Below are 25,613 nucleotides of genomic sequence, written 5' to 3'. Positions count from 1 at the left end.
CTAAAGTCAGAAAATTTTTTTCAGTGTTCTCTAGAATAAGCTTCTTCTGTATACTTAAAGCAGTTTCCGTATACCGCTTTTTCTTAAACCCGTGTTGACAGTCGGTTAGCAGGCTATGTTTTTGCGAAAAATTATCGATATGAAAGTTAAAAATTTTTTCGAGTCCCTTTGATAGCACAGGAAGTATAGATACTGGCCGATAATTGCCCATATTATTTTTGTCACCTCCTTTGTGAACTATTACTCTCGCTACCTGCATATTACGCAGGAAAACTCCGGTTGACAGGAAAATATTAAAAATGTACATTACTGCAGTTGCAAGTAAGTCTACGACGTACTTAATTGGCCTAATTTCTAAATCATCGACGTATCGACTATGGCTATTCTTCAAGGATAGAAATGTTGTAATCATCTCAGGGATGCTAGTAGGCTTTAGGAATAAAGATTCTCTTAATGAAGCGGCATGCATTGTATCTTGAATGTCGTGATCTATGCATCCAACTTTAACAAAAAAATTGTTAAAATGGTCTGCAAGTTCTGTACCACCTACAAAAGTGCAATCAATGTTCAACGTATCCGTTTGTGTATCGACTGACTTCCGATTTAGTGCTTCGTTTATTTTCTTCCATACTTTGACACTTCTGCTATTACCTCCATGGAGTTGTTAGTTGAGTTTTCTTCTCTATTAGTTGCAGGTGTGCCTAATACAGTGTTTTCACTTTAACCTCCTTATCTGCCTTTCTTCACTCTTATTTCCACTCGAAAATTTTGAACTTTGAGTGCCTATAACCTATATTAGGAAGTAGCCGCTAGCAACACTTGGGGAAGCAGTGTTCTTTTTTATTTTAAGCATGAATGACATTGTCATTCACTGAATTTTGTGTGTAGTGCACAAAGCATCACATGGCAATAATTTCTTTGTTAAAAGAACTATAAAAGACAGACTGGCAAAGATTACTGCATATTTCATTTGGGATAAGTAAGTTGAAAACCTTGTATTGTTTTAGAATGCTTTTCTTCCCAATTAGATGTTTTACAGGAAAACATTTTGCAGCAGAAAATATGTTCCTGTGTCGTTCTTCCAAAAGACATAATGAAACTTGTGATCCCACTTAGTGTCTGCAAAACTGAATGAATTGGTTTTATGTGTAAGATTAAATTGCCCAAATTATATGGAATTTTTAATGTTAATTATTAAGCTCAAGGATGTAATTAATGCTTTGAAACATTCGTTCTATGCTTCCATATATGTAAATGTAAGCTTTCACACAGTGAACACACTAAATTAGAAATATGCCTGCTATCCATGCTTTTTGCGCGTTGAAGGAACTTGCATGCTTTTGCATGTTTAGGAAATTGCCTTTCATTCTGTTTATACGGCATAATTTTCTCACCTATACTAGTAGCTACAGTGTACTGAGGTTGAGTGCCAAGGCAAGGAACCCAGAAGTTTTATGGGAATAACTACCCAAAATTACTGTCGATGGATCTGGCAGTGGGGGCGGTTCAGGAAGTGCACTGAAACTTGGAAATTAATGTTCAGTGTGACCTGCAGCATTCTAGAGTGAGGGTCTGCGCTGGAAGGAAACTATGAAATATGTTAGCAACTAGTCAAACATTGTTTTAACTCCAATGAGTGCTTTTAATGGTGCACAATGGGAAAGGACAACCAGTGACATCGATGCGAGCCTTCCGACTCTAAAGTTTGCTCTATGCATTCCTCTGTGTCGTTTCATCAATGGCAACAGGGCAGGCGCGTACGCTGTAATTTTTTTCGAGGGGGGGGGGGACAACCTTAGGTCTCCTTCCTATGCAAATTAGGGGAAGGGTACCTTTATTATACAAATATGAATAATGCCCACCATTCACCATAAAGACACATAAGGCCTGTGAGATGCACCTCTCCTTTACATGGCAAACAAGGAACCACATCAAATGGACTCACGCTGGAAAGAACTGCAGGAAGAACTCTATTAAGAACAAGTAAACAAGTGAAAATGTAAATTAAAGATTTCTATAGTAGAATACATAGCAACCATGGCACGTGAACCGCGCGGGGTTGTGTTGCTTAGCCAGCCAATCACAAAAGCAAACAAAATCATCGTCATGTGGCCTTTTCAACAATGCATCCTACTTGATAGATCCGGAGAGTCTGCTGTTCTTGAAGAGCCTTTTCATCGGTGGAAGCAGTGAGGTGTGCAACAGGCATGGACAAAGTGTATGGAGTCTGAGCATTTCACTCTTCAAAAGTCTGCGGTACAGTTCATTTCACTGCTGAACCCGTTTTACTCATGAAACTTCACTGCCAACTGCACTGAAACTTGAAAACAAATAGTTGCAGCAAAGCAAGCATTTTATAATTTTCAGTTCGAAAAGAATTCGACTTTCGCCATTATACTTTAATAAGCGAGGGAAAATGTATAAAATTTTGCGCTAATAATTTTATTTTTGTGGTCACCGCCTTATTTACCTAACAGGAAAAGTTTGAAGTATGAATTATTTGCAGCCTCGCAGAGGAACAGTGGCTGGTGGTTATGAGGCCGTGGGCGGGGCTTCGCTGCATACTTAAGTTGCATCCGACTATAGTTTCGTTTTTTGAATTACCTCTAGAAGAATGATAGAGAAATATATGTTTGCGGAACATATTTGCGGAACAATCACATTTTTTTTTTATCCCTCGTATACTGCTCTACTAAGTGCCAAACTGACTCTTATTGTTATTTGGGAAGTTGTGTAACGATGCGTGGCCACCAGTCCCGTGCAACAGGATAGACTGCAGGACGCTGTGGTTCTGGACATGCTGCACCCACTGTGAAAGGTTAGAAAAAAGCCCACATAAGCACAGCAGAGAAGTGGCAACATTAGGCGGTTTGACTGATAACTGTACAAGCGTCATTCAAGACACACGGAATTGTTCCTCACTTCTGGCGGCGTTTACACTAACGAACGGCACACGCGTTATCAGCATGATAGCATTGCCCGTTACTTTCCTGTCGGGAATGATAACGCGCATGCCGTTCGTTACTGGAAAGTACCGGGCTCGCCGCGTTAAAGAAAGGAAATGCGGACAAGCAGATGACGATTATCGTTGTGTGGCAAGAGGGTGTAATTATGCTTAAGAGTGTATGCTAGCCACCATACCCTTAATATAAACATATCTTCTCTGTAAAAAAAAAAAAAGATTAACACAGCGATTTTTGTCTGGCGACAAAAAAAAAAGAAGAAGAAAGTTGCTTCCAAAGGTTGTGCGCATCTATTAGCGGCGAGAATTAGGAGTGACGCCCTCTCGCGAGTGACGTCACGGCCAAGACGCCGCTCGCTCCGGCTCGCTCGGCTGCCGCGCGCGCTCGTTCCCTTCGTGTATGCTTGAGGTATGGGTGGCTCGAGCCGTACGTATTGAAGAATACGTCGGCTTCTTTCAGCTGCCATACCTTAACCACAGTTTCCTCTTCAAAGGCGTGTGAGTCGAGAAACTTTGCGGCTTGGATATCGCAAGCTAAGTAGCGTTAAAGGGGTCTACTAGGTTTTGCAACACATATATGCGCCGTGTCTATCGGTAGATTTTGACTAAAAAAAGAATATCTGCAAATTCAACGCACGAAGTTGTGTATGATGCTTCGCTAAACACTTAACATTCATTTAGTATTTAGCTATGAGATAAGAAAAATTTGGTAATTGGCGTCAACATGTTATCCGATGTTAGAAAGACACTGCCCAGCGAAGCTGTCATCACGATTCCTATTACTCTGGTGTGTTGTTCTATTCAAATATAGCCATTCATTGTTGCGTAAAAAATTAGGCGCGCATTTCTTATGAAAAAGTTTGCTGCTACTTTCATCCCCCTCTGAAACAGGCCTCCAAAAAACGAATTGCTCATGGCTGCTAACACGACGGCGCGTCATGTAGAGTATTTACATAGTTAATTCACAAACACCATAGTAGCAATCACCTGAGAGAAAAGTTTCGTTATTAAGATCGAGAGCCACTCAATTGAAAGTGATGAAATGTTTCATAGTGGCCCTCAGTAGCCTTTATCGACAATATGGCACACCCCTGATCACGTAACGGTAGCAATCGACTGTCCGTATGGCGAGGCACGCTATGTTCACGAAACCCATCAGTTCACTACAACTTTGAATTAAAACCATAAAGCATTTTTTTACAGCGCCAACTGGAATGGCTAAAGTATTCTCGAGCTACTACACCGCAGCTTAGATTGCCTACAAAAGGAAAATTCAAGCACCTTCTGTCTCACAATGTCTCGATCCAGCGTTATTTAATTATACAAACGGATAACAATTCGCTTCGTCGGTACATAAATTAAGGCTAAATTAAGTTTGCTCCAATCCAATCGCAAACATTCATAAAGAAAGCACCACAAGCCTTGCATATACTTTCACTTGATTTCTGACCCTCCACCGGGGGAATTTCGATATCTTGAATATGTCCCATACTACTAGTCATTGACGCTTCGACGTCTTTCTGGCTGCAGCTATGCGGTCCAGCAGGCATGCTTCACTAAAAAAATTGGGCCGAGCAGCCTGTGTCTGTTCGCCAAACAGATTCGTCATGTATATTCCTCAAGCAACAAGCACCCGTAAATTTCTCAAGTGAGTTTGATTTGATTTATTAATTTCCATTTACACACACACATGTACAGCGGAGTGGTAAATGGAGGTGGATGAGGGAAAAAAGCCGCACAGACGTGGCTTGAGGTAACCTCACCCCCTTAGGTACGATATGGCTGCATGGGGTAACACATCAAGCGCCATATAAATTACATTTATTTAGTGGCCATAAAACATTGCAGTTATACAATATATGAAAGAACAGTAAAATATTTCCACAATAACAATGCAAAACACACTGCGGCATTGAAATAAATAAATGATATACACTAGGTAACATAGACAAAAAAGAGGAACATAACATACATTATTAATCATTAGCAAACGCGCTCTAAAGAGGCGAGTTGAACGTGTAGCACGGAAAAGGGAATATATATTGGTACATTCCTATTAGTACTCTGTAAATAGCTGTAAGCCTTCATTAACTTTACTTCAAGTTTCCGCCGCTTAAAAAAAATAAACATGTGAAGAACCGCCTAATGTTGACAAGCAGGTAAAGAAGCAAGTGAGGCGTGTAGAATCTAAGCTCCAGTATTAGTTAAGTCCCCGTGCTACTGCCGAGCGTTTCTGTGAGGAAATGCAAAAATTCGATATTATACTATGAACTACTCGTCGTGAGCAAACCTGTTTTAGCGGAATAAAATCAACGTGACTGCTGTAGAAGTCATATATAGCCAGCTTTGTGACATACTTGTTGCACCGCGGCAGGTATGGTATCATAACTGGATTCCTATAGGCTATGCTTTTGTGATTGTCTATCCGCGTATGAAAAACCCGCAATGGGCTGGTCTGCGTCGCTTCGGCTGGCACTGTAGCGTTGCCTTCGAGAGCTGCATTGTTGTCTAAGAACTTAGCTCTTTGAATAAATGTTCGCAAAGGAAGACGTCGTAAAAATATATTTGAGACGACCACCATAAGTATACAAGCAGAGAGAACGAGGGCGAACAAACGAAAACACCGCAGAAAGCGCCCGGACAACGCCCGAACTGTAGCAGACGACAGGCGCGAGTCCGTGCCCTGACGTCACGCGAGCGGCGCTCGCAGCGCCGCTCGTGTTCGTTCTCGGGGCTAATAGCCAAGCCGATCCATGCCTAAAGCTTCCCAAAATGGCCGATTGCATCGTCGAAGTCGTTAATACACTCTAATCGTTCACTTGATTTTTCGCTGCATTGGAAATGCAAGCGGTTAATTTCGCCGAATGAAATGTCTCGACGCTTTTCAGCGCCCGTCTCGTGCTTCTGAAAAGAGCTTGCGGTATTGGCGTGAACAGACAGGCAAGTGGACGTATTTATTCTACAGTTATTGAACAGTTACTTATCGATGCATCTTGAAGTTAGCCTAGAAGCTGTCGTTAAAAGTTCCGTCTTTCAGTAGACCTTGTGCAGCGTACTCTCAGCTCAATACGAAATTCTTTACTGCGTTCTCGAGTTTTGTTTAACGGTAATGAGAAGGAGTTAGATAATGCACATAGGCAAGGTTTTGTCTGGTCTTGCAGGAGTCCCAGGTGCTTTTTGCGCCGCGTACACTGTCGCAATCGTTACACGTCTGAGGAACCAGACTGGCGGCGCATAGGTAAAGCCGGCTGCCAGTGCAAGCCGCAGTCCCCTACATTGTCGCTATAAAGAGGAAATTTGTACGTGTACTAAGGGTACGCAACGTTTCTTTGTTCAGTATAATTTGGCGGTGCCTCCAGCAGAGAAAATGTGGATCCCGTACTGCTCCTTCGGTTTGGGCTCGGCAGTGCCTCCGCGTGGCGGGCGCGTTTAAGAGGAAGTTTTAGCTCGGGTGTTCCAATCTAAATACATGTAAACGGAGTATTCGTTTTTCTCGGCAACCACTGCACCAAATTTGACGAGGTTTGTTACATTTAAAACAAAAACTTAGAATCTAGAATTTCTGCTGGGTACACAAAAGATTTAAGCGAAACAATTAAAGCAGAGCGGGGCATGGTGCTTTCAGTGCCCAATTTTTTATACCATGTAGTCTGCGTCAGTCTGATAAAAAGGTCAACAAAGAGTGATACTGCACTAAATCAAGTATCTTGAAATTGGGAGACATACTGGGGATGCTTCTGCAGCAGACATGATTGGCCAGAGAGGTTAACAATGTACAGCTGCTTGCAGTGACCAAATGCACAGCACCATCAGTTTTGTGCCATGCTATAGTTCTATCAAAACCGCCTAAAATTCTTGCAGCTTTTTAGGAAAGGATTAGTGGCACATAACAGTGTGCCTATTTTTCCTGTTTTTTGAATGTATATTTTGCTCCCACGTAGCTGATGTGACTCAAAGGTTTATAGTCCTGAAAGCTTGTTTGCTTTGTTATGAATGTTACCAAAAACTTACGTGTGCAAGCTTACCCCTGCCCACACTAACGCAGACCCAGTGAGTTTATTTAGTATGGAAAGCTAAAACAATGTAGTGGCTGCACTATTGTTATGAATCTGTTGTAATGATAGATGTTGCTGATTTTATGGAGTGCTTGTTTTCATCACTCAGGATATCACCCAAAATGCTAGGAGGCAGAAAAAAAAACAAAGATGTATATATTGTTCACAAGATATGGTTGAGTAGAGACTGGGTGGTGGCAACTGATTGAGGGAACGAGCTCACCTGCGGATCTTGCGACCACAAGAGGTTCAAGTAGATTTTATCGCATTAAAGTGCAACAAGTGACTAGAAAAAAAAAGACTGGGCATGTCATCAAAAGATACCGTTGGGAACAAAAGTCTATGGATCTACACGCACCATGAAATACCCAAATTTCTTTTCTTACTTCCCATGTTGGCACACACTGGTCCACAGTAAAGTTGCAAAATGGGGTGGGCCCTCCATTTCATTCCTACTTGACAAAGTTGAGATTTCTTAATTCCACTCTTTTTAACTCCCCAGAATGCCAAGAGTTGTACTATTTCTCCAACTTTAAATGAAATTCTTACTATAGTTGTTTACTAGTTGTGCCTTTCAACAAAAAACTTATTCTTATTTTTGAAGTTCTAACAACATTGCAGATAATGTTATGCTTCTTTAACAAGAACATATTTGCTTTGTGACCTTTCATTTTTGCAGTGCGTTGCGAGCTGTATAATCTCTCTCATATCTACTCTTCTTGACAGTACATGCATGTTACCTGCGCAAGTGTAATTTATGAATAAATAATGTGATTGCAGAATATATTCAGTAATGTTAATCTATAATGGCATCAATTGGGCAGATGTAGTTGGAATGGAACTGGCACAGTCCTGTAGTGCTAAACCTTCACTAGTATAAGACTGCAAAAACAGGTTTGCCAATTACTCTAAACTAGACTAGGCCAAATTTTTTTACATTTATAAGTTTTTACTGAATACTGGCTCTTTCATTATCTACCTATAGGTCACTATCTCTGCCGTGGTACTTACCAACAAAATGGTATTCTACTTATCGTGAAATTCTGAAGTCCTGGAGACTGTTCCAATGAGGAGCTTTAATTGCACTTAAACACTAACCTTTAGTTGCCAAGAATGATTCTATTTAGCAAGAGCATGCTTGGACTATGACACAAGGATGGAGGCCAAAAAAGTTACTGCCCTTCCACTGCTGTGAAGCGGGGTGCAAGCGAAGCTTGGGATCTGAGGCTCTTTGTAACTCCTCACGGCGAGGGCGGCACGTCAACGTCGACCCCTTTCTCGAATGAGTTCCCGGTGCCATCAATCAAACACTGCCTGTTCTTTGGCCAAACGCACAACACGTGGCCTGCTCCCACTGCCATTCCTTCAATGCAGCCTGCTCTTTGGCAGAACAGACCAAACGCGGCCTCCCCATCTGACTGCTGGGCCTGAACTGGTGTGGGAAACTGCGGGTGTAGGGCGAGCAAACACACGAACACACCCTTTCCCTCCTCTGGAAGAAGGGGATGCCCGTGATTGGCTCATGCCTTGCGCTGCTTCTACTTACCCACCTTAAAGGCAGCGTTTGATGAACTGACAGTGGCTGAATCGGTTAGCGTGGTGGTCTCGCGATCCGGAGGTCGGTGGTTCGAATCCGCAGCCTGATAAGCAATTTCTATTTTTGCGCAGCTTGGGTTTTTTCGCGCGGTAACACCGACACCAGTGAGGCAATACAAGCTTCTGTTAGAAAGGTCGCAAATGGTTGCATCTTATGCCCGTTCCTGTTGATGTGGACATTCAGTGTTATTTTTCACTGTCAGAAGTATCCTTGAAGAAAGGGGGGGGGGAGGTCAACAAAGTATCAGTACTAAAGAAGCAACGTCGACCTACATGGTAGTTGAAATAAATCCATGATTAAATGTTGATTATGCTGTCATGTACGACGCACAAATTGTTAGATGGATCTGGCGAGCTTCAAGCTCACGTGTCAGCACTCTCATTGGCCTGTTGAGCCGACGCCGCTACGACAATGGGACGCTCACCGCTTCTGTTGTAACAGTTCCTCCTGCTCGGGCTGACCTGCCGGCCTCCCGTCATTCTGGAACTTGGCTCCGTGGGTGTGTCACGTACCTTGGACGCGCATGCGTGGTCCCCTTGGCCGAGCCCTGTCAACAAAGGTATCGTCGATCTACCGCAGAACGAGGGAGCGCCTACGTGCAGCACCAGCTTTGGCGGATGACGGAATCATCACCTGGCAATGCGGGCAATGCACCAGCACGAACATCGGATCCGGCGCGCAATATAAAAGCCCGCCACAACTGCTCTCTGCTGGGCACGACGCCGCTACGACAATGGGACGCTCACCGCTTCTGTTGTTACAGGTTAGTTACCTGGACAATACCAGTGGCTATAAGTGCAATAATCGCTGTCTAATAGCGGTGTCGTGCCCGATTGAGCTCTATGACAGTGTCAAACGCGCACTCTGCTGCTTTGTGCGACTTGTTGCGATTGATGCTGTCTGGGGATGTCGAACTTAATCCTGGACCTGAAGATTCTGTTTTAGACATTGTACGCAGGATAGCAGCAGGCCAAACTGCAATTTTGGTGGAGCTTAAGGGGATAAAAGAGAAGCAGGACGCCACAGATGTTGAGGTGAAATGCCTTAAGGACAGAGTCGCCACTCTCAAGTCCACCCTTAGCCTACGCGAAACCTTTGGGACAGACATACCTGACGGCATCCAGTCATTTTCACGCCAGTTAAAAACCATAGCCTCAAGGTGCGAGGACGCCGAAAACAGATTACGTAGATCAAATTTACTGTTTTTTGGCATCAGCGATGAGTCCGGTGAAGATTGGACGACTTCAGAGCAAAACGTCGTCAAACTCTGCGCTGAAAGGCTGGGGCTTACTTTATCAGGCGACCAGTTTGAACGAGTGCACAGAATTGGTCGATTCGCTCATGACAAATGCAGGCCAATAATTGCTAAGCTTGTCACATTTAAAGACAAACAGAATATTTTGGCTTCTGCAAGGAAGCTAAAAGGCTCCCGCTGATCTGTCCGCGAGGATTTCGCGCCAAGCACTCACTTAGCAAGAAAAAAGCTGTTAGAATATGCAAGAGCACAGGACAAACCCTGCAAACTTTCACTTGACAAGATGCGCATTAACAACAAGGAATACATGTACAATGTTGATAGAGACACCGTCGTATTATGTAACAGATAGCTAAAGAAATCTACGGGGGCGCAGGTCCCTAAACTTCCCTCTTCTACTGAATCATCTCGTTTGCTCACAATATCGTACACTAACATACGCAGCATACTAAATAAGCGTGATATATTTTGTTCCTTTATAGAAGATAGCAAACCCGACGTTCTAGCTCTAACAGAAACATGGCTACACCACGATGTTTCAGATACTGAAATTTTTATAGAAAGTGACATATTCAGCATTTATCGGCATGACCACAATGATAAAAAGGGCGGTGGTGTCTTACTTGCAATATATAAAAGGATTTCTTCTTATGAAGTTGACACCTCATCACTTGAGATTATCTGGGCTGCCTGTCAAACCATTTGTGGAAACATATTAGTTGGTGTCTGTTACCGCCCCCCTGAAGTGTCCCTTCCATTTGTTGATAAACTACGCGAAAGCATTGTTACTGCTATGCAGAAATGTTCAACTAGTTATGTTTATCTGCTTGGCGATTTCAATTTTCCCCAAATCAATTGGCCATGCTTGTCATTGTCGTGCAAGCACGCAACCGATTTCATTGAATTAACCTTGGACTTAAATCTTTCTCAGGTAATCAATCAACCCACCCGTGACAATAACCTCTTAGATTTGGCACTAACTACCGCACCTGAAACCGTGTGTCCTGTGTTAATTTCTGACGGTTTCAGTGACCATAAGCTGCTTCAGCTGACGCTCCGAATTCCCATGTTATTCACTGGGTTTCAACATAAAAAAATTCGGGATTACAACAAAGCTAACTACATTTCCATCAACAGTGACTCATTCTTTCCGTCTTTTTCCCAACGTTCCGTTAACGAAAACTGGATACTTTACAAAGACAAATATATTCCGTACGTTTCGGCAGCGAACGACAAATCTAAACCATGGTTCAATAAAAAACTTCGAACACTACGTAATAAAAAAAAAAAACGTCTGTACCGCAATGCTATAAATCGGGAGAGTCCTCATGGAGCAAGTACAAATATTTCCTTAGTGAGTACACTTTAGCCTTACGCACTTCTAAAGACAAGTACTTCGCTCACAACTTACCTTCTCTCCTGAAGACTAATCCGCAAAAATTTTAGCAACCGTTAATACCCGGTCACACTTCTGATATTTCTCTGCTAGGCGACAAACAACAACCTCTTTCAGATGGGGAATGTTCATCACTATTTAATGCATATTTTTCTTTTGTTTTTACGACAACAGTGACTCATTCTTTCCGTCTTTTTCCCAACATTCCGTTAACGAAAACTGGATACTTTACAAAGACAAATATATTCCGTACGTTTCGGCAGCGAACAACAAATCTAAACCATGGTTCAATAAAAAACTTCGAACACTACGTAATAAAAAAAAAAACGTCTGTACCGCAATGCTATAAATCGGGAGAGTCCTCATGGAGCAAGTACAAATATTTCCTTAGTGAGTACACTTTAGCCTTACGCACTTCTAAAGACAAGTACTTCGCTCACAACTTACCTTCTCTCCTGAAGACTAATCCGCAAAAATTTTAGCAACCGTTAATACCCGGTCACACTTCTGATATTTCTCTGCTAGACGACAAACAACAACCTCTTTCAGATGGGGAATGTTCATCACTATTTAATGCATATTTTTCTTTTGTTTTTACGAGGGAAGACCATTCTGATATTCCAGTGGTTCCGGATTACGATTACCCATTTATGGCACCCATAAATATCTCAACTGAAGGCATTGTTAGCCTCATTAACGGACTTAAAACCACATCTGCTTGTGGTATTGACAATATTAACACTAAGCTATTAAAAAACACAGTATCTACTTCAAGTGTCATCCTATATCATATCTTTAAGCAGTCCTTGTCGTCTGGTGTCTTGCCCGTTGACTGGAAGATTGTGAAGGTTGTCCCCATTTTTAAAACTGGAGATAGACATAGGCCTGAAAACTATCGCCCAATATCGCTAACGTCTGTGTCATGCAAACTATTTGAACACATAATCGCCTCGCACATTTACACGCACCTAGAAAAAAATAACTTTTTCTTTCAGAAACAGCATGGCTTCAGGAAAGGTCTATCTTGTGAAACACAGTTACTAGAATTTACCACCGATCTACATAGCAGTATGAACAACAGTCAACAAATAGACACCATTTTCCTGGACTTTTCAAAAGCATTTGATCGCGTTGCCCATTGCTGGCTCATTTCTAAAATATCTCATCTAGGTATCGACTCACTAACCCTTTCTTGGCTTAGAAACTTTTTCTCCTCCTGTCACTGAGGTCACGTCTGGTGTACCACAGGGGAGTGTGTTAGGGCCTCTGCTTTTCCTAATATTTATTAACGACCTACCTTCAAACATTTCCTCCTGCATACGACTGTTCGCCGACGATTGCGTTGTTTACCGACAAATTAATTCTATTAACGATCATACTGCCTTGCAGCATGACCTTCACATTATTACCGACTGGTGTAATATATGGAAAATGTCTCTTAACCCTTACAAATGTAATAATATATCATTCTCACGCAAGTGCACTAGCTCCATATTCACATACACCATAAATAACACGAACCTGTCACGTACCACTACTTACAAATACCTTGTGTAAACCTCACTAGTAACCTTTCTTGGTCTCCGCATATCACTACAATTTGCGCAACTGCATCTAAAACCCTTGGCTTTCTGAGGCGCAACTTGCAAAATTCATCTGCTGACGTGCATAAATTAGCATACCTGACATTTGTACGCCCGCAATTAGAATTTGCATCAGCTGTATGGTCACCACACCAAGAATATTCAATAACCATGCTGGAACGCATCCAGAACAGAGCTGCCCGACATATAACTCGGAATTTTGATCGGAAGTCAAGTATAACGCAGATCAAGCTCAATATTTCTTTACAGCCCCTAGACATCCGCCGGAAGATTGCTTTGCTCTGTCTATTTCACAAATATGTTCATTCCGATAAGCCATGCATATTACCCCTCAAAACCCCCGTCCGTACGTCTTCAAGATTACATAATCATTTTAGCTTCTAGCGCATTTTCGGTAAAACCACTGCTTTCAATTTATCTGCTGTACCTCGTGGCATATCCACCGGAATGGTCTTCCCGATGATATTGTCACGATAACTGATCGTAAAATATTTCGTGAACGCCTGTGCATGCTTTTTACATAATCTCCTTCCTTTTATATATCCGCTATGCTTGATCATGCTGTGCTTTGTTTTGTTTTTAGTTCAGCCACTGTACAGTTGTCTAATACCCGTGTCACACGGGCGTTTGGAAGGCCTTCCAACCGATAGTCATTTGACTCAAAGGTCAAGTTCGAGCTGCTACACGGGCCGTTTCGAAGGCCGCCGAGTCAATGGTCTATCGAGTCAACGGAGCACCTTACAACTCTATCGAAATCTCGATGGCCTTTGAGCAACGGAAGCGGAAACAGCGCGAACATGCCTTCTCGTTCACATTGTGCTCGTACTCACGGTTAGAAAGAACAAATCAAACCAAATGCTCTTGAAATACTTATGTATGAGTCTTATTCATTATTCAATAAACTGTTTTTGCCACTTGACATGTGCGAACACACACCAGAACGGCAGCCGCATCGAGCGGCGCAAACGTTGCCGCAGTTTCGCTACTCAACAACTTAAAAACTAAACATATACGTATGGCAATGTATAAACAAAATTTTTTTAGTGTATAAACAAATATAAAAGAAATTACAGTGCTTCTAAAAGGTTTTAATGTTGTTTAACTTTTCGTGACATGAAAACGAAAATAAAGATCCGCAGCGCCACACAATTGTGCGAGAAACGCCTGAACTACTCAACGGCCTTTGAAAAGTGCCGTGTAGCAGCGTGACAACTCCTTTGAGTCGATAGAGTTGTGGCGTTTCAAAGGCCGTTGACTGGAAGGCCTTCCAAATGTGCCCGTGTGACACAGGTATTAGGTTTATTTTTGAGTTGTTTCCATTGTACTTAACAGTTCTTTGTTACATTGCCCCCCTTACTCAATACCCGACAGGGCCTGTAAGGTGTTTTCTAAATAAATAAATAAATAAAAAATGTGCAGCGTCGGTAAGATTAGCATTTCCTCTCTTCATGGTGGATCTACACGACGGACGGCGCATCACGTGACTACGCGTCACGGATTTGTGCCGTCCGCGCGTCATCCGCGACCCCCACGGACAACAAGGGCGCGATCTTGTACGCGTTCCAAACTCGAACGGAGGCGGTCCGTTCTTTCCGTCGCGAAATTGGCGGTCTGTTCCGTTGCGTTTGTCCGATAGCAGACAACACGGAATGATTGACAGCAGATATCACTTCACAATTGACGTCATGGCGTTCTTCACCGTTCAAACTGACCAACCATGTGCGGCTCGGTAGAACGGACCGCCTCCGTTCTATTTTGGAACGCGTACAAGATCGCACCCCAAATGCCGTGCTATTTTTCGCATCCGGATTTTGGGAGTCGAATGCTGCAGATTTAGCCTAGCATGCTCTACAGTCTGGCAACAAGCGCGGCTTTGGGATCTTTCTGAAACAGCTTCATCGCTGCCACGGAGGAAGGAAACTAAGGAGAGGCCCTGACGTCACTCTTTGTGAAGCAAAAGTGAAGCCGGAAGTTGGTGTTGCTCATGGCGATGCTCCGCCTTTTGTGCCACCCTCCTCTCTTGTTTACATCTTTCGCGAAACCACGCCGCGCTGCGCGTGGTTTCGCGCGCGGAGCGCTCGTGCTCGCGCAACATCCGGCAGAGCACGGTGCAGGTAACACAGCGCAACAAGACACGGTGACTAACGCAAACCCGCCCATACAGCGCCTTTGCCACGGCACGAAACGGCACGAAACCTACCAGAGCAACACGTGTGAGCGCTCAAACAACGCCGCCATTGTGGCCCAAAAGGCGTGGCCATACAGCAAAAAAAAAAATAAAAAAGCAGCAAAAAAATGAGAACCTACCACGTGATTTCCGCCACATTTTTCTCCTAGCGCGCGGAGGGGGTAGGGCCTCTCCTTAGTTTCCTTCCTCCGTGATCGCTGCTGACACCATTCGTGTCTGTTCGCGAGCGTGCGATTCGCACAAGAGCGACTGAAATGAACCTGAATGGATGAGGTAACTTTGTTCTTACATCTCGTGGAGCAGTTCGCCGCGTTGTGGGACATGACTCTCACCGATTACGCGGACACGAGAGCATAACAAGACCTCTTTCGATGAAACAAGCACTCGTCATCATCCAATTCGGACAAAACGACAGCCATTGCGGCCAACCGTCGTTTCCTTTCGATTGCCATTTTCATTCAGAGTGAAAAACACGTATGACAAAGTCTTTGTTACACCGATGGCGCCATCTAGAGTGAGTAGAAACAAGCAATCATAATAACTTACATCCACTGAGATCCGCCCGGGCCGCCACAACATCGTCGAGGCCATGTTCAGCCATACAGCCACTCTAAGCCTACACGCAGAGAATCTGAGTATCTCTTTCGGAAACGGTGCCCACTCATGACGAATAGATTGCTGTTGAGGCTTCTGGGCACAAATATAAACCAAATACAAGCCTCAGTTTGAAAATTATGGGTCACACAGTGGACGATGACGACTTGACAGGTTCGAGGCGGACGGCAGTCGCTTCGGGTGGTGCCGCCATGTTTATTTTTCCGGCGCGGTCGTCTGCTCAGTCCGTCCGTCGTCTGGATGGGCTTCGCAGCCAGACGGGCGGCGGATTAAGCGTCCGCGGCACAGATTTGCACGGAGCCGTCCGGCGTGTGGATACACTATCAGCGTTGACTGCTGCATTGTGGCGTGGTGGAGCACTGCCATTACGAATCCCCTCACAAACTATGAGCTACCAAGCTGCACTAAGACCAGTGCACCAGTTTCAAGGATTACAGCACGCATGCATGCGTACTCAGATGTGCATACATACAAATTCTTGATTACGTCTCTCATTGTACTGTTACACTAAGGTACGTTTTAATACTGGATAAAATTGCTGCTTACTTTGCACATCACATAGCATTAATTATAAAAAATTCAGCATGTGCATATTATAGCCGGCTATAAAAAAAAAAAGTTACGGGGCTCCTTCCAACACATCATGCTATGTTTCGCAAGCTGTTCCAACAATTAAATAGATGATTACACAATGGTGGCCGCTTTTCATAAGTTAGCTTCGCTGGAATACATCCGTGTTAGTGGCAAAGCATACAAATTTGGTTTCGTGTCTTGGTGAACTGTGCAAGCTATTTCCGGCCCAAATTTCTTTTTAAAGAGTTGCACGCATTCACCATCATCATCATCCTACCTTAAAGTTTGATGCAGAACGAAGGAGCCTCCCTGCAATTATCATTGTCTTGCACTAGCTGATGCGAACTTGTGCTTTCAAATTTCATCATCTCACCTAGTTTTGTGTCATCCTTGGCGAAACTTCCCTTCCCTTGGCGCCCATTCTGCAACTCTAATGGTTCTCTGGTTATCTACCCTATGCATTACATGGCCTGCCCAGCTTCATTTCTCCCTCTTAATGTCTACTAGAATATCGACCATCCCTATTTGCTCTCTGATCCACACCGCTCTCTTCCTGTCTCTTAACATTTATCATTGCATTGCTCTTTGTACGGTCCTTAACGTGTTCTCGAGATTCTTCGTTAACCTCCAGGCTTATGTGCCATACTGCATGCTTAGAAGAACAATGTATCCAAGTTGACATTTTCAAATTCCCCGATTTTTTTCAGGTTTTCACCAAGTTTCACGTCAAGATGGGCTGACACCATGTCACCTGATGCTGTCACTCTCTGGTAAGCATGTTAAAAAAATAAAAACAATGCAGTTTGAACAGTAAGGAGTAGTGTTTATTTTATTCAAAATAGAAAACTGAAACAAGGGGTTTGTAAAATGCACAGCTACTAAAATATCTTCGAAAGAAACTCTGTGCCCTTTTACTCTGTGAAGGCTGACAAGCGGAGCTGCGTATGTGGGCCCCTTAATGGTGAACTGCACTTCTGCCGCAGGTCAGCCTGGTATTGCACTACCTATGGGATTGGCCCATGTGTGCGGAGTGCTTAAAGCCTGCTTCATCTCCGCTGCAGGTTGGACTGGCATTTCACGACCTTCGGGATCAGCCCACATATGGGGAGTGCTTAATGCTTGCTTTACTTCTGCCTCGGGTTGGCATGGTATTGCACTTTCTTCGGGATCGGCCCATCGTATGAAAAATTGTTGGTCTATGCGCGGATGCGATCTGCCAGATCTTAGCAATAGACAGCTTCACTGTAAACAAAAAGTGGTCTAGCTCACGGCAAATAGTCAAACATTTTAAAATGCGAATAAAAAGAGATGCATACAAAAGCAAATAGAGCTATTTGTATCAACTGATAGCAAGCTCATTGGTATTATGCTCGAACTTTGTCACATATCAGATTCTCCAAGCAACTGGAAAGTCAACCTCAACTGTCCTGAGATACTCTCAGACTGCGCATAATGCTTCAGTGTTGCATTTCACTGCTTTAAGGGGTTTATTTTGGTGTGGATGTGGGTAACCTGCATCTTAGTGTAAGCCAACACTTTGCTTTTTGAGCTCAAGCTCCTTCAAAGAGGCGGCGGCACAGTTCCTTTCCCAGTCATTCCTCAATGCAATGGTCCTTCCTATTCTTGTCCTCGTTCCGCTGCGTGTTCGCCCCATGGACCATTTGAAGCATCCTTTTGGTCAGTTGTACAGTCCGATTTTTCAGAGTCCCTAAGGGCCGCTACAATGTCAAAAAAAAATGAATGCATGTCTTTTACTGCCCTTAAGGGCCCAAATCGCCACAGGCACGTCCAAAAAAGCTCTGGTCTGCCAGTACACTGATTAAGAGTGTCTCAAGAGTGTCTTGCTTCACTCTTGAGCAGCACTTACTGACTGCACAGTAATAACAAGCTCCACCAAAGGGCTAGATTACTTCTGTACTACTCCAAGTGTTCCAAAAAAACTTTTGGAACACGAAGTAGAAAAAAAAATTCTGCTCCTAAACTGCTCCAGAATGACAACTTTGTGCTTGAAATCCTAAACTGTCTTGACCACCACCACTGAGGGGTTAATCTTCAACATCACTTACGTACGTAAGATAAAATCTTAAGTAACACTTACTGGTTGTCTAAACATTTTGAAATGGTTTCACAGGTTCTAATTTAACACTTCTTATATGCACTTTTTAAAACATAACAGTGAATAACGATTTTGGTATTAATTTTGGTAACATATTTCAGTATTCTGCAGTTGATTTGGAGGATTATGCGTCATCACTGGTCTGCAATTATGGAAGTTTAGAGATAAAAAAGTGGGGGCAAGAATGCCGACGTTTTACACATTGTCGTTGTACAGAACAAAACCTATGCAACTTGCTATAAAACTTGTTTATATAGTATTTGAAATTACCCTAAGAGAGTATGTAAACAGCTGGGGTTTCATAGTTCTAGGTTCTTATGTTTTCGACTTGCACCTCCCTTTAAATGGCAGTAAAAGGCATGCATTAATTTTTTTTTTTGGACTGCCTGATTTTCTAAATGTTTTGTTTTTGCAGTCCTCAGGGAACCACCCCTTGCCGCCAAGAAAAAGCACCTTTGACTGTAGCAGTAATCAGTGATTCGCCTAATTGGCAAACAGATCAGTATGCCAAACAGCCTCGAGACAGCTGTACCTCTGACAGAAGGCACTAATACACAGTGCAATACACTGTTTCTGCACCCTAGACTGTGGGATTCTCATCCCGTACTCTTGGGTCAAAGGAACGACAATACAGTAGTACAAACAATCACAAAGGCATTTATTGCACCTTTCATTGATCAATGCCTGCTAGCCAAGTTGCTATCCACAAAACATGCCAATGGGCGCGCGACAAATCGCGGAAGTCCGACTCACCGTGACCGGATAGCGAGCGAATATGTTCGCCCCTTGCTGTTCGCGTGTACGGTCACGCGAACGGTCATATAAGGCCTCACGAGACGGTCTTGCAGAAGCATGGATCGGCGCACGCCTGGCACGTCCGCGCTGCTTGCCGTCCCGAACCAAAGAGGAAGCGTGTTCTCCCTTGCGCCCCCAAGTAACCCTGCCGTGAGGCGGCGTTGGCAGCGCAACACTCGCGCCATCTCTCGCATGGCCTGGGGCCCGCGGCGAAGCCGCAATGCAGGAGACGGAAGCTATACAGGAAAAACAACATATCAGGGGACGTGCGACAGTCGCTTATCCCCACAAGACAAATGTGATAAGAGCTATATTATGTGACCTATCATAACTGCGTGGTGCCAATACAGACAGGATATGCAGGGCATGTAGCGATGTGGACAGTAGCAATGGAATGATATCACCAGTGTACAGAGCGATGAATTCATTCTTTCTCTGTTACTGATAATCGAGAACTGCATCAATTAAAAAATGTGAGAAAAATTAAGAGAAAAATCATGTGTGAAGGAATACTACTCATCATATCTATTGCAATTATTCTCAGACAGCATTCCCTCTTTTTTGCTTTTATTATTAGTGCATTTATATAGTACTGCTCACCTGCTGTTCCATGTGTTCCATCGACACATACACGATCAGTTCCAAGCCTCTTGAAAAGCTCCTGTTGTGGTGTGGTCATGATGACTAGCATAAAATATGTCATCCAAAAGGTCCTCATTTTTTCTCTAAAAGAATGTCAATTTTTGGTGTTTAAAGAAGAGCAATGGGTTCTCCTTTTCACTATGCATCCTCTCAACCCAGAGTTGCACGCTCACATAGTCATTATCATGCAGCCGCTCGGTCTTTGAGACTCTGGCATCCCTCATTATGTTGCGGAGACCCTGCTTGCTTAACAGGTTGATGCAGTGCAATGTCTCATCCACGTTGGACCGCACATTATCCAGTACTGCATCAATGGACACGCCTTCTCGCAGCTTGTCTTGAGAGAGTAGAGAAAAAGTGTATATTAGTTGAAGCATAAATAACTATTACCGAGCACGCAAGGAAGTGAAATGGGCACTGATGAACATTTTTTAATATCATTATTTAGAATTCCTTTAATTGAATAATGAGTTACATTGACTTACAAAAACCTTTTGCAATGGGGGGTGTTAAATAGTTCAAGCTGTCGCAATTTTTGTTCTTTTTAGGCCAGCTCTTTGCAAGGACATGGTGCTATGCAGCCTTCAGCTGCTGAAGAGGCAAAATTACATTTCTGAATTACACTACACGGTTACATTACATTTGAAGAGGCAAGATTACATATTTAAGTGTTTCAATGTTTGGTGTCATTGATAAACCGTCATAGGGATTATCTGCACCAGTGTTATCAGGTACGTAAGTGAAGAAATTTATTGTGTGTACCAAGTTTACAGCTAGGCTGCCAATTTCATCCTTCACTGTTGGTAACCTTGTTCGCACAAAAGACATTACTGAAGCATTTTGAAAGCATTGCACTGGACTGGACATGTGAAGATTGTGGTTCATATCCTACCCAGGGCAAAAATGTCTTCCACTTTTATTTCCTTTACTAAATATTGCCATTATTTACAATTTCTATCCTTCAGTTAGGACTTCATTTTCCAATTGCATTCCATAGCAGAAGTTATTGCCACTTCCATAGTGGCATGCCACCATAGAAGGGCAAAACAGAGTCGGCAATCGAAAACGTGCAGCATTTCTAGATTAACTTAAATATAAACATCACTGTTACTGACTGCATTGATGGACATAATTTTATTAATGTCAATATAAAAACTGTCAATTAAAGCTTTCAGCAATTATTTATATAGTTGATTTATCAGTCATTCATCCATATTTACGGAGCAGACACACCTGTGAATGTATGCTTTGAAGGCTATGCAGTCATGTGGGTTTTTGAGTTAAAGGTATTATTTCAGTCAAGTAGAGTACTGACTGGACACTTGAAGCTGTTTTACGAGTTCACGTCTAATACTCAGGGTGTCTACCAAGTTGACATTTCGAAATTCCCCAAGTTTTCCAGGTTTTCCCCGAGTGCCACTGCAAATTTCCCTGAGTGATGCAGAACTGTTTTATATCAACACGGGCTGAAACCATATCGCCTGATGCTGTCACTCTCTAGTAAGCACATGAAAAAAAAGCAACTTAGTCCAATTTGAATACTAAGGAGCAGTGTTTATGTTATTCAAAAAGAGAATAGACGGCAGGGGTTAGTAAAATGCACAGCAAATAAAGTGTCTTCGAAAACAATTGCAAATAAGGTCGGACATTATCAAATACGAATAAAAAGGAGATGCATACAAAGGCAAATATTTTCTAATATGAGCTATTTCTATCAACTGATAGCAACCTCAGTGGCATGAGGCCTGAACTCTGTCACAATTGAGATTCTCTCTCAACAGCTCGTATGTCAACCTCAATAGTCCTGACATACTCTCAGCCCACGCACGACGCCAGAGTGTTGTGTTGCACTGCTTTTAAGAGTGTATTTTGGTTTGGATGAGGGACACCTGCATCTCGGCATCAGCCAAAACTTTACTTTTTGAGCTCAAGCTCTTTCAAAACGGCGGCAACAAGCTTCCTTTCTCATTTATTCCTCAATGCGTAGGTCACTTCTGTTCTTGTCCGCCTTCCGCCACTCGTTTGCCCCAAGAACCATTTGAAGCATCTTGATCAGTTGCACAGTCCACGACCGATTTTTCGAGCTCCCTAGGGGCCGCGAAAACGTCCGAAAAATCGGCCAGTTGGAAAAAAATAAATGCGTGTCATTTACTGCCCTTAGGGGCTCAAACCGCCACAGGCACGTTCGAAAACGCTCTGAAGGCCTGTCGGTACACATATTAGGCATACCTGTGCTCGTACTGTGACAGGAAATGCCGGGTGCCCGCGTGCATAATTAAGATATACATACTGTATTCCGTGGCGCCCCTTCCCACGCTTGTTATGCTTCACTGCAATACTTTTCCGTAAGCTTTACCGAGTAACATTTCTGTACAGTGGCTGACTTTCACGAACCGGCATTATGCAACACACCGTGTTTTCCAAGTTTCTAAGCCAATCGCAAGGACCACAAAGGTGGAGTCCGTGCCATTGCTGACAGCAGCGAATTCTTTCAATAAAAAGTTCGGCACCCAATGGCAAGAAGCTTCGTAGCGAACGTCGAAGCAGCTAGGCCTAGCGTTGCCGCAGTGGTGGCAACGGGTGCCAGCGGATCTGCGTGCGAGTGCCGGTTCGAGGCGGCGAAGTAATGAAAACGGCAGCGGTGGTGCCTTTGATTAATGCCGTTTCGAACCTGCGGTCGCGGCAAAACGTCCGGAAAATCTAACGGCAAGGAGTTCTTGCGTCGGAAATTTGACACGTTCTGATACGTTGACATTATAGGGTACGAGGTGGCGCCGCGAAGCCGTCCAAATTATCAGGAATCTGGAAAGTCGCTCGTTGACTGTACACTGGCAACTCCTCCTGCCAACGACGAGTCATTACGATTCCTGTCTGCTACTCGAGCCAGCATATTACCGCGACTTTCGACCCTTTCAATAAAATTGCCGCTAATTTTCCCTGATAGAGGCCCAAATTCCCTGAGTTTTCCCTGACTTTTTCCAGACTACTCAAAATCCCTGAGAATTCCCAGTTTTCCCGGTTGGTAGGCACCCTGAATACCCCTGTCACACGGCAAATCTAATGTCATTTACAACGAATGACATTTGCTGATAATGCCATTTCTTTAGTGTCACACGGTAAAACATAAGAACATTTTCGTATATGACATTTACAAACAAATGAGTTCGCCAAACTCATTTGCATTAGTTTGGAACTGAATGTGTATCCTCGACACCACAAGTTTACCAGTGTTTTGCAAACAGTACATGCTTCTTTGTTGTTTTAACAAAAAATCACTGTTATTCTATCCATTTTATTACCTAATTATTGCTTTAACGACGTTAAAGTCCATCACGTGCGTAAATACAGAAAACTACTCTCAGTCCAGTGACCAGACAGCCGTCTTTAGCTTTCGCTGCAGCAGTTGTGTTGGTTCTCACCGGAGCATCGGCCGCGGCCACTTCAATTGACTTGGCATAAAAGCGTGCGCGTGTTTACCTGTGGCACGCACCAAGAATGAGGATATTAGAAGCTCGCATGCACATCAGAACGGCGATGACATGCAACTGCCCTTCTTTTACCACTTTAGCAGATGTAGCGGACGCACGTATCGTTCTCTTCGCCCTGTTGCTTGCCTTAGCTCGACTCGACTTCGTTGGCAATGTCGACAAGTTAGTGATCGAACGCTACGGTTTGAAAGCAACGATCACGTATTATAGTGAAATTTAGCACATTGGAAAATAATTATTGGACAAAAGTGAGTTTGAGGCATGTCTTTTTTTTTTTACTATCATCATTGTCATCATTTTCAAATGACAGTTTTCGCCTTGTGGCAGCGTGCTGCAATAATGACATTAATCGCAAGAAATGTCATTTGTTGGAAATGACATTAGATTTGCCGTGTGACAGGGGTATAAGCCTAATTATCGTGATCGTTCCAATCATGTTTCATTCACATAGCTGATTCATGAGCATTCAAAATATTTAGGTACCATATTTTCCAAACCATAGGTGCCACTATTCTTTTCATTTTCGTCCAAGCGTATTATACAACAGTGTAACTTATATATGCAAGACCAACATGAGACACTCTTTTTCTCCAGCAATGTACTTGCAGTTTATTTTACCTGCTAGAATGTGCGGCTCATGAAATTTTTTTTTTTACTGAAGTTTAGTGCCCTGAAATAGGTAAGTACGACATATTAGGATAAGTGTATAAACATGCACAATCGCATTTCACGATGCTGACCCAAGTTAAGATAGATGCATCTTATACAATGAGTTATATACACATAATTTTTCTTTGAAGGTTGTGAAAAGAGGGGGAAAGGGGGTGACTTGTACAACAGTTCAAATTATAGTCCAGAAAGTATGGCACATGGTTTGTGAGCCCTACATATAGTAGAGTAAAATACAACTTGAGCTGATGAAAGTTTTACATGGAAAGCACATCTGCTGTGGATGACCTACAGTAGTGGTGAGAGGTCGCAGTTTCATCGATGTCTGTAATACTTGCACATCAGTTTCGGCAAAATGGCAGACATAATTATGTACAATGCACCTTAAGTAATCCCAAGTGGAAATTATTCCAGCTTACTGCTATTTTGAGACACTGAATCCCACTAGGATCATAAGTCATACCAATCCAGTTAACTGCAAGCCTGAAAAATAAAGCAGAAAGAGAAAAAGCCACAGTCTGCTGCGTGGCCTACAGTGCACCAGGAGGCACTACACCTTCCTGCTTGGTACATGAAATGATGCAAACAAGTATAACTAAAGTTGTTGCCTGCAATAAGAATAGCCATATAGGTCAAATATAGGCCACTGGCTGTGCCAAGGTAGTTGTTACCACTGTGAAATTGGAGAACGGTTCCCTTTTTTCTCTCTCTCTCTGAACTCTTCAGGCATTGATACAATGTAGCAAAATGATAAACATGTTTATGATGTCATTAACTATAATGCCCTGCAGTCAGTAAAGGTGGCCTCGAATGATGTGGAAATCATGAATTTCAAGCGCACTAACATGTGCTCCAAGTTCACTGCATGGTCTGGCATGAGTATTGCCTTGTATTTGGGGTGTTGAAAACTCAACAACCACTCTTTATGTATTATAAAGCAGAGCAAAAGTGGTTTCTTACCAGCAATAGCAGCTCATTCCGACTTGGACAGAAAAACACGACCCAGTTCAATGTCGTGGCCTCTGTGCTTGAATTGGAAAACCACATACATACCTGTGTTGTCTTCGGTCACAGCCATTGCCGCAAAACATCTTTTTCCACACTTAACACTTGAAGGCCGCTTCAGCTTTTGTTTACTGTAGCTGTGGAAAAAGATAACCGGGTGGTTTATTCTAACTTAAGCACTGGACTTCCAACACATGCTTAATGGTGGTTCTACTACACCATTTACACCATTTAGCTACTATTCAACTTGCCTGAAACCTGGCTACGTGAACTGCGCAAAGGTGCGGTATTTTCACGCTTTCAGGGCAACGCAGCGTTTTCAGCAGGGGTATGAGAAGAAGACTTAAATATAGGAAACAAATAGTGAACGTGCAAGTAATTCAGTTTGAGATGGATCATCTACTAGACTTTTCAAATATTGAGTAATATTTGCAGTAATGCAATGGATTGCCTGAAGTCAATGCGCTGCATGCAGCATTTCAAGGGCACTTGGTTTGTCTCTAAACAAGAACACAAAACAAATCTGCGTTTTTACATGCCAATACCACGATCTGATTATCAGGCATGCCTCTCTCAGTAAAAGTCTCGTCCTGGCTGTCAACACCAATCGAAGGAATTACTATATGCAATGCTAACAGGGTACGGTGACAAAA

At 43.1% G+C, this 25,613-nt stretch overlaps 3 long non-coding RNA genes across 7 annotated transcripts in view; 1 reads left to right on the top strand and 2 right to left on the bottom strand.

Moving 5' to 3' along the window:
- Positions 1 to 5,026: 5,026 nt before the first annotated feature.
- The window catches only part of LOC139057593 (uncharacterized), a 28,153-nt gene continuing 7,566 nt past the window's right edge, over positions 5,027 to 25,613 (top strand). The window contains exons 1-4 of one of the 5 annotated variants that reach the window (XR_011512923.1): positions 5,027 to 5,902; positions 9,056 to 9,377; positions 16,953 to 17,015; positions 17,229 to 17,306. This is a non-coding gene — a long non-coding RNA (uncharacterized lncRNA). Of the gene's footprint in view, positions 5,903 to 9,055; positions 9,378 to 16,952; positions 17,016 to 17,228; positions 17,593 to 20,346; positions 20,601 to 25,613 lie in introns of those variants that run through there. The other 4 variants (XR_011512926.1, XR_011512925.1, XR_011512922.1 and 1 more) reach the window with 4 other exon arrangements.
- LOC139057596 (uncharacterized) lies at positions 19,001 to 20,337 on the bottom strand. The gene is made up of 2 exons (XR_011512930.1): positions 19,757 to 20,337; positions 19,001 to 19,392 (listed from the first exon to the last, which is right to left on the bottom strand). It is a non-coding gene; the product is annotated as an uncharacterized lncRNA (long non-coding RNA).
- Positions 23,596 to 25,613, bottom strand: part of LOC139057594 (uncharacterized) — a 29,245-nt gene continuing 27,227 nt past the window's right edge. The window contains exon 3 of the long non-coding RNA XR_011512928.1: positions 23,596 to 25,097. This is a non-coding gene — a long non-coding RNA (uncharacterized lncRNA). The remainder of the gene's footprint in view (positions 25,098 to 25,613) is intronic.

This window comes from Dermacentor albipictus, chromosome 3, assembly GCF_038994185.2.
Source record: "Dermacentor albipictus isolate Rhodes 1998 colony chromosome 3, USDA_Dalb.pri_finalv2, whole genome shotgun sequence".
NCBI classification, from domain to species: domain Eukaryota; kingdom Metazoa; phylum Arthropoda; class Arachnida; order Ixodida; family Ixodidae; genus Dermacentor; species Dermacentor albipictus.
Note: the sequence above shows the minus strand (reverse complement) of the source record. Positions and strands in the feature narration are given on the sequence as shown.